This window comes from Cornus florida, unplaced genomic scaffold, assembly GCF_030987335.1.
Source record: "Cornus florida cultivar Cherokee Brave unplaced genomic scaffold, ASM3098733v1 CherokeeBrave_3.0.0_Hap2_Chr08, whole genome shotgun sequence".
NCBI classification, from domain to species: domain Eukaryota; kingdom Viridiplantae; phylum Streptophyta; class Magnoliopsida; order Cornales; family Cornaceae; genus Cornus; species Cornus florida.
This window is the reverse complement of record NW_026775578.1, coordinates 61,940,454-61,948,767: the sequence shown is the minus strand read 5'-3', so window position 1 is coordinate 61,948,767 and position 8,314 is coordinate 61,940,454.

Sequence of the window (8,314 nt, the reverse complement as noted above, 5' to 3'; positions counted from 1 at the left end):
ATAATTGAATTGAAAAAAAAAATGAAAAGAAAGTTGCAAAAGTAATAAAAAAAGTGAAGACGAAGTGGGAAATGATTAGATGGAGGTTGTTTTGATTTGTAACCTAGTCGATTTGAGCTTGTGAATCCTCAGGGGTGTTTAAATACCTAGTGCCCTAAAGCCGTCTGATTTGGGAGTCATTGACCTAACGCTCGACCTCATGGATCGCTAGAAAGCCTAATAGATCAACACATTGCACTATGCTTCCATCTTTGGTCCTTAGGATAGTAAAAAAAAAAAAAAATCGAATAAAAAGAATAAGTGCACCTAGTTGAATAAGCTTTAATAAAATGTCCACTCTTTGTTTTGATGATCGGGACTAGATTTTTATGCTAATTTGAGGGTAAGGATGTGATCATTTCTTCAGTTGACTCAGATAGCAACATATTTGATGTCGGTCCACTTAAAAATGATTCTAGTGTTGTTTTGATTTGCATGATTATTTCCTTGATATGTGGAGGACCATATTTGTTTGCTTGATGTTGAGATTTTGGGAGATTGCTTGGAAATGGTTGAAAAAGTGCATACTTGAGATAGTTTTCTCCCAATGCTTGTTTGCAATATTGGTGCTTCTTTTATGAGAATGAGCTTAATGTTTGTGGGTACCATTTATGGAAACCCTCATGAGACTTCACTAGTCCACTAGGGGTAATTTAGGGGTTTAAAAGGCTTGTTGCATGTGCTATATGCAATCGTGTTCCCTACGAAAGTGGCATTATCCATTTATTACTTTTTAGTTCATAATTTTATAGTTGTTCATTTCATTCCTTTACTTCATAGTTCATTACTAGGAACTATCAATATTTAAGTTTGGGGGTGTGATGAGCACTAAAAAGTGCATATTTAAACCCCTTAAGCTCGAGTATTGTAGGACCTTTATCTATCTTATTTTTCCGTTTTAGACTAATTTCATGTTATTGCCCTTTTCAGGCGCTTATCCCCAAAATAAGTCAATTCAGTCTAATTAGAGCATAAAAGAAGCAATCTCAAGCTAAATGGAAGAAATGAGCAAAGTAGAAACAAAGTGGTGGAAAACAGCAACCTTTAATCAATCAGACAAATCTTCAATCGCTCTCACAGTGATCGATCCAGCCTTATCAAGATGGATCAAACCCTTTGTCCTTATCCTCAAGAATTTCCATCTTCGATTGATCCAACATTCTTTAGATCGATTGAACTTCTTTGATCTTATCCTCACCTACCATTTTTGTCTTTTTTCCAAAATATCCTAAAAATATCTCAGATTTGTCTTATTCCAAAAAGGCGCCGCCAAGGTTTGATCGATCTGGCCATACTTTGATTAATCTGGCCATACTTTGATCGATCTCATCAGAATTCGATCGATGGAACCTCCACAAGCTCAAAAAAAAACAGAGTCCAGCTCATTAAAATATGACTCGTGGTGCAATCATTGAAAAGGCCCTAGTGCACGAAACTTGACCATTGGGTGTGACACTTAAGTTACCTATATAAAGATTTTGAGCCATTTTACACATATACAATTTTAGAAATACACACAATCTTAGAGAGAGAGGTGTGAGGAGTCTAGATATTTAAAGAGATACATATCATTTGGGAGTTCTTCCATTCATCTAGGGTTTCCATCAAGAAGAAGTTCATTCCTACCATAGAGATGGCCCTTGAGGGTTAGATGACTACATCAATGAGTGGCTAAACATCTTCTTGGGGCTAGAGTTAGCCCTAAGCATGCCTTCTAGATCTTAATGTTTTATATTTTGAAGGGATTTATGTTGTAATTCTTGTCTTGACATTTGATTTATATATGAATCTTGTTTCTACAATGATTTGTGTTGTTTAATACTTACAATTGAGCATTTCATTCTATTCATATGTCTATGTATGCTAGAATAGATGTTCATGTATTTATCTCTTGGTTTTGTGATATTAATGCATGTCAATGTGTGTTGATGCTATGAATCTAGAGATTGTCAAGGCATAGTGCTTTAATGGAATAATCTTGTGGCTTGTTTGATGGTTTATACTCATTTCTTGATGGATTGTACCTCTACCTTAGTTTGATTAGTTTAATTTTCAAGTCCCTAGCTTAGTTGTAGTGTAGTTGCTTTACTTTCCTGAATGGGAGGACAATCTATGCTTGTTGTTTGATATTCCATGCTTATAAATGCAAGTAGTATAATTCTTTAGCTTGTTAATGTGTTTTGATTGTGAGCTTAAAGGAAGAAATAATGGCTTAGTTTGATATATTGTGCTATTTATTAGGTTGTCTAGACTATGTATACTTAATTAGTCATCCATGCTTGTTGATTCAATCAATCACACATATTAGTATTGCAACATATATTTCCCCTCATTCATTACACATTGAGTGTCTAGAAAGGTGTTGTTTAATGGTGACCTCTAAGTCCCAAGACCCCTCTCTATTATTTCTCTACCCTTTATTTACTTTAATTGTTTTGTATTAAATTTGTTTACATTGTAGTTTAATTAACCAATCAAACCCCCTTTTGATCACTCGACCTACTAATCCGACCTTGTTTCCATATCAATATTGTTTCCTATCCCTTGGGACGATGCCTACTCACCCTAGCTATATTAGTAGTTAGAGGTAGTAGTGGCATTTTATAAATTCAAACTTGGCCACACTACACATAATTTGGTGCATTGGCACGACACCACACCAGGTAACATTGTCATTTTCAAATTACAGCCTAGGTCACGTGACTATTTAACAGGAAAACCCAATGAAACAATGATGCCAGACTCTTTTTTTTTTAATCAAGATAATTCAGGGAGTTTACTATAAAAATAAAAGTCTAGGGAGGTTTATTGAGAAGGAAAGTAAAGATTAAGGATGGCAATTTTGACTGCCCTGTCGAGTTTCATCCTATAATGAGACGGGAATGAGAACCATTTTTGTTTCATAAGGGCGAGTTTGGAAAAAAAAAAATAGAACCTATCATGAGTTACGGGATAGGGATGAAGTTGCTATTTATTTTGTTATCCAAATAATTAATGGACTTAGGCCCACAATTAAAAAAATGCGCAAACGGGTAAGCACGAGTTCACTTATCTCCCACCAAGTATGAGCTTTGAGAAATTAACTTGGGTATTAAGATGTATGAAATTTTCATTAATTAAATGGTTAAAATCATAAAACCCTCATGTTGTTTACAAAAACTATCAACAAACCCTCTCAACTAAAGAAACCATCATATTATCCGTTGATGGTTTAAAAAGTCTACCATATCACTCTTTCCCGTTAGTTTCCTGTGATACCCAAATTAGGGGTATTACATTTCCCGTCTAAAACTAACAAGAGCAAATCACGTGACAATCATTTGTTCGTTTTAACTAACCAAAATACCCGTGTAATGATGTAATGACCAAACTACCCTTCCTATACTTGCACGTGCCCTCAGTCTCTTTCTTTTTCTCCACTATTGCACTTATCTCATCGACAACTATAGAGACTCCATGGATTTCGGTGACCATGGCGTCCATTGATTCCGAGAGCGACTTGTCACGTGTTTGAAGATAAATGGATTAAATACACCGGTAATTTGTGGTGGCGATGTCAGATGATTAGGTGGTCTATCTGCTTATTCCGGTGAACCCAACAAGACCCACAACACATTCCGATAAACCCAACAAAACCCAAAATCCAGTTTGTCATTCCGGTGAACCTAACAGACCCAACAATTATCACTGTCGTCATTGCTTATTCCGGGCATCCTTGCAAAACCCACAACCTACTTCGTCATTCCGATCCATCCCAAACCTTCTCTCTACAAGGATTTCTCATAACAGAATCCCAAACCCAAAACCTCTAACCTTGCTGCTCCTCTACAAATTGTGCCATAAAGTGGGAGAAACTGATTTCGTTGCTAAAGAAGGAAGAGTGCAGAGATGGCATTGGAAAAAGAAATGGTCGCCAAAATCCATGGTCGCTGATAGGTAACTGTTTTTATGAAGATGGCTGCTGGAGAAAGAACAGAAAATGAATAGCTCACGTGATAGCCCAAGGTGCTTCCCACAGATTTAAAGAGAGAGAAAGAAAGCCCAATTGTTAAATCTTCACCATCTTCTCATCAACAATCAATTTTATGTTAGATTTAAGGAGCTCTCAGTGCATAAATTTTCTATTGGAATTTTCTGTTAATAGAAATTTTCTCTCTTTAAATTCTAAGAAATTTTCTATTGGAATTTCACGTTAGAATTTTCAATTGTTAAATATATAGCCTAGAGGCTTCATTACTGTTAAAGAGAGAAAGCCCAGTTGAAAAATAAATAAATGACACGTGTGCGAGTGTGGAGACATGGAAGGCATAATTACCATTTAAAATCAACAAATTTAATTTAATAAAATATTAATATACTATCAAGGGCATTGTTGTCATTTCACAATAACGGGCAATGTGATAGTTTTTATTAGTTCAGGAATTTTTTTAATAATTGAGGGGGTTATATGTCATTTTCAATGAGGGTTTTATGAAATCAACAATTTCAGTTTAATAAAATATTAATATACTATCAAGGGTATTATTGTTATTTTGTAATAGTTTAACGATTCCATCATGAATAGGGGGCAACATGATAGTTTTTATTAGTTCTGAAAGTTTTTTAATAATAAGGAGTGTTATTCACAGTCACACCTTTGATTGGTTAAAAACCAATTATAGAAATTATAATTAACGCATCTTTCCTAAAATTTTTGGAACTATAAAATTTCAACTTTTAGGACCAAAATACCATTTTAAATTATTTCCTTTTTCTTTTCTATCCTGAGTATACAACCTTCATTCTTTATTTTGTTACATATATTTAACTTTATTTTTAACTATTGTCTTTTTTTTTCTTTTTTTTTTTTCTTTCATGATTAGATATAAATAGTTACACCTTGATGGAATTTTTTATTGAGTTCTATGTAATTTAATTGAAATAATATTATGAGGTTGAGTTTTAATTGAAGTAATTGTTGTCCAAAATGGTCTAAGTGTACCATATATTATAGTAATACTATTTAAATATTATGTGAAAATATAATATATATATATATATATATATATATATATATAATTTTCTAATAAAATATAGTTATATATAAAATAAAATAAAACTATATAAAAGAACCTGTTAATCGGTCGAGTTTAGAATTGGATTTTATCTCCTTAACACATGTTCGCCCCACTATGGTGTTAGCGGACTCAGTGGCGTCAATCTCCTAGGATACAATGACCTTTCTTTCTTCGTAACAGCATTGCAAACTGGAGAAATGGGCAAACCGGCTCGGTGAAGTACTTTCTCTCTGAACTAGACTCGAACTGGCACACTAACAGTATGCGTATGAAAATATGAGAGAAGAAAAGAAAAGAGAAAAACTCAGAATTAAAGAAGAAGATTTCTGAGTTTGGTGTGATTTGCAAATGACCCAATGGGGGGTATTTATAGGCGTGTAGGTGCCTTTTCAGATGACCAGAAAAGCCATGGGACACAATGGTTCAACCTGAACCAACACCAAAGTCGCCTGTTCAAATAGGGTGCACTGGTTTACACCAGGTGCAACCATTCATAAGCCCACTATATTAATTCTAGCTCAAAAAACCAAGGCCCAGTTCGTGAAGCCCACTAAAGTAATTCCAGCCCAAAAAACAAAAATAAATTTAAACCAAACACAAGGCCCTATTCGAAAATTTCATTTAATAAAAAATTAATAGGATTTTACAATCAAGCCCAAGCCGAGTCGGTTCGGGTGTGCGGGGCGAGCGCGTATGTGGTAAATGGTTTGGACCCTAGTTTGCCTAGGTCCTCCTCTCTTAAAAACTTAGGTGCCCTTAGGTCCAAACCTAAATCCCAAACCTGGCTTATTTAAACTCTAAATGGTTTCACTTATTTTAAATGTGGGACAACCACTTCCCATATTATGCATACTCATTTAAGCTTATCAAACACCTTACTTTGGAGCTAATTTCTCATTCACCCGAAAACGGATTTAAGAAAGTAAATATACCACGATCATCTCCTTACGGAGAAGAATGCATTCATCTATAGGTTCGTAAAAAATTCTTAGTGGGACTTACTTAAAATTTTGCCTAAAGTTTCTTTGTGTATACTTATGCTTTGTTTCCAACAATCCCCCACATGAATGGAAATTAACGTCAATTGCAAATGATGAAAATGTAGACACTAGAGAGAGTACTGTTGGAAAGTTACTGCATTAGGTTAGGTAGGTTTTGGCCTTGAACCTTCCCTGGTGTATTACTATCTGTTTTACTAGCTAACCAGTGAACATGATGTTTTGAACTATTCAGACATTTATGTAAACCAAGACAATAACAAACACACAGTTCTTTCCCGCACTAAGTCAGTTCTCACGATTGTGTTCATTTGGCCATGAACAACTCTTGGTATTTTATAAGTGCTCCAGAAAACTTAGCATTCGAAGTAAAGCGGCCCCACTTTTCACTCATATAAGTGACCTTTTATTAAGAGTATCCTACCAAACCCCACTTGAATTTTCAAGATATAAGAGTCATTAAACGCATATCTTATCTTAAATCTCATTGTATGTAGCATCGTTTCATCATTGAAATAGGTAGAAGATTAATAACTTCCCAGTACTTCTGGTGAGTTATTCAGAATTTTTGTTATCCCTTTGAACCTAGATCTTGGGATCTCCGATTAACTAGGTTGGGTTTCCATTAAGATGACTTGTTAGCTTTCGAATTTAATCCTATTCCCCTTGATGAACTATACACTTACTTTCTTGTCAAACCTTTTGTAAACGTATCCGCTAAATTGTCTTTAGATTTGATATAATCTATTAAGATTATCCCACTTGAGAGCAATTGTCTAACGGTATTATGTCTGCGACGTATATCTCGAGACTTACCGTTATACATATTACTTTATGCCCTTCCAATTGTTGATTGATTATCATAATGTATACATATAGCGAGCACAATTTTAGGCCAATTTGGAATATCTTCTAAGAAATTACGAAGCCATTCAGCTTCTTTACCAGCTTTATCCAAAGTAATAAATTCAGATTCCATAGTGGATCTGGTAATACAAGTTTGTTTTAAAGATTTCCAAGATATGGCACCTCCTCCAATAGTAAAAACATAGCCACTTGTGGATTTAGAATCATTTGAATCTGATATCCAATTAGCATCATTATATCATTTAAGTACCATTAGATATCTTAAATAATGTAATCCATAACTCATGGTATATCTCAAATACCTCATAACCCTATTTATCGCAGTCCAATGGTTCTTTCCTGGATTGCTAGTATATCTACTCAATTTATTAACCGAGTATGCTGTAGATGGTCGTGTGCAGTTCATCAAATAAATTAAGCTTTCTATAATGCGAGAATACTCAAGTTGTGATATGTTAGGACCATTATTTTCGGTAAATGAAGATTTACATTAACATGAGTCTTTACAAGACTACTATCTTCTTTATTAAAATTTCCTAGTATTTTCTCAATGTAGTGAGATTGAAATAATACTAGACCATCTGATGTTCTAAAAATCTTGATTCCTAATATGACATCAGCTATGCCTAAATATTTCATATCGAAATTTTTTATCAACATCTTTTTAATAGTTTTGATTATATCATCATTATTACCTATTATTAGCGTATCATTCACATATAGACATACAATGACATACCTATTTTAAATGTTTTTCACGTAAACACATTTACCATACTCATTGATTTTAAAACCATTTGACAACATCACTTCAAATTTTTTATGTCATTATTTAGGTGCTTGTTTTAATCCATATAAGGATTCTATAAGCTTGCACACCTTCTTTTCTTTCCCTGGAACTATAAAACCTTCAGGTTGTTCCATATAAATTTCCTCCTTTAATTCACCATTCAAGAATGCAGTCTTAACATCCATTTAATGTATTTCTAAATTTTACAACGTTGTAATAGCAAGTAACAATCTAATGGATGTTATTCTTGTTACTGGTGAATATGTATCAAAATAATCTAAACCTTTATTTTGAATGTATCCCTTAGCAATAAGCCTGGCTTTATATTTATCAATTGAACCATCAGGCTTCATATTTCTCTTGAAAATCCACTTTGTTTCTAAAGGTTTAGTATTAGGAGGAAGATCCACCAGCTCCCAAGTATGATTTTGCATAGTGGATTCAATTTCACTATTAATGGCCTCTTCCATAAAGGAGCTTCAGGAGAAGACATAACTTCCTTATAACTTTGTGTCTCATTCTCCAATATATATGTTAGAAAATCAGGACCAAATGACTTAGAC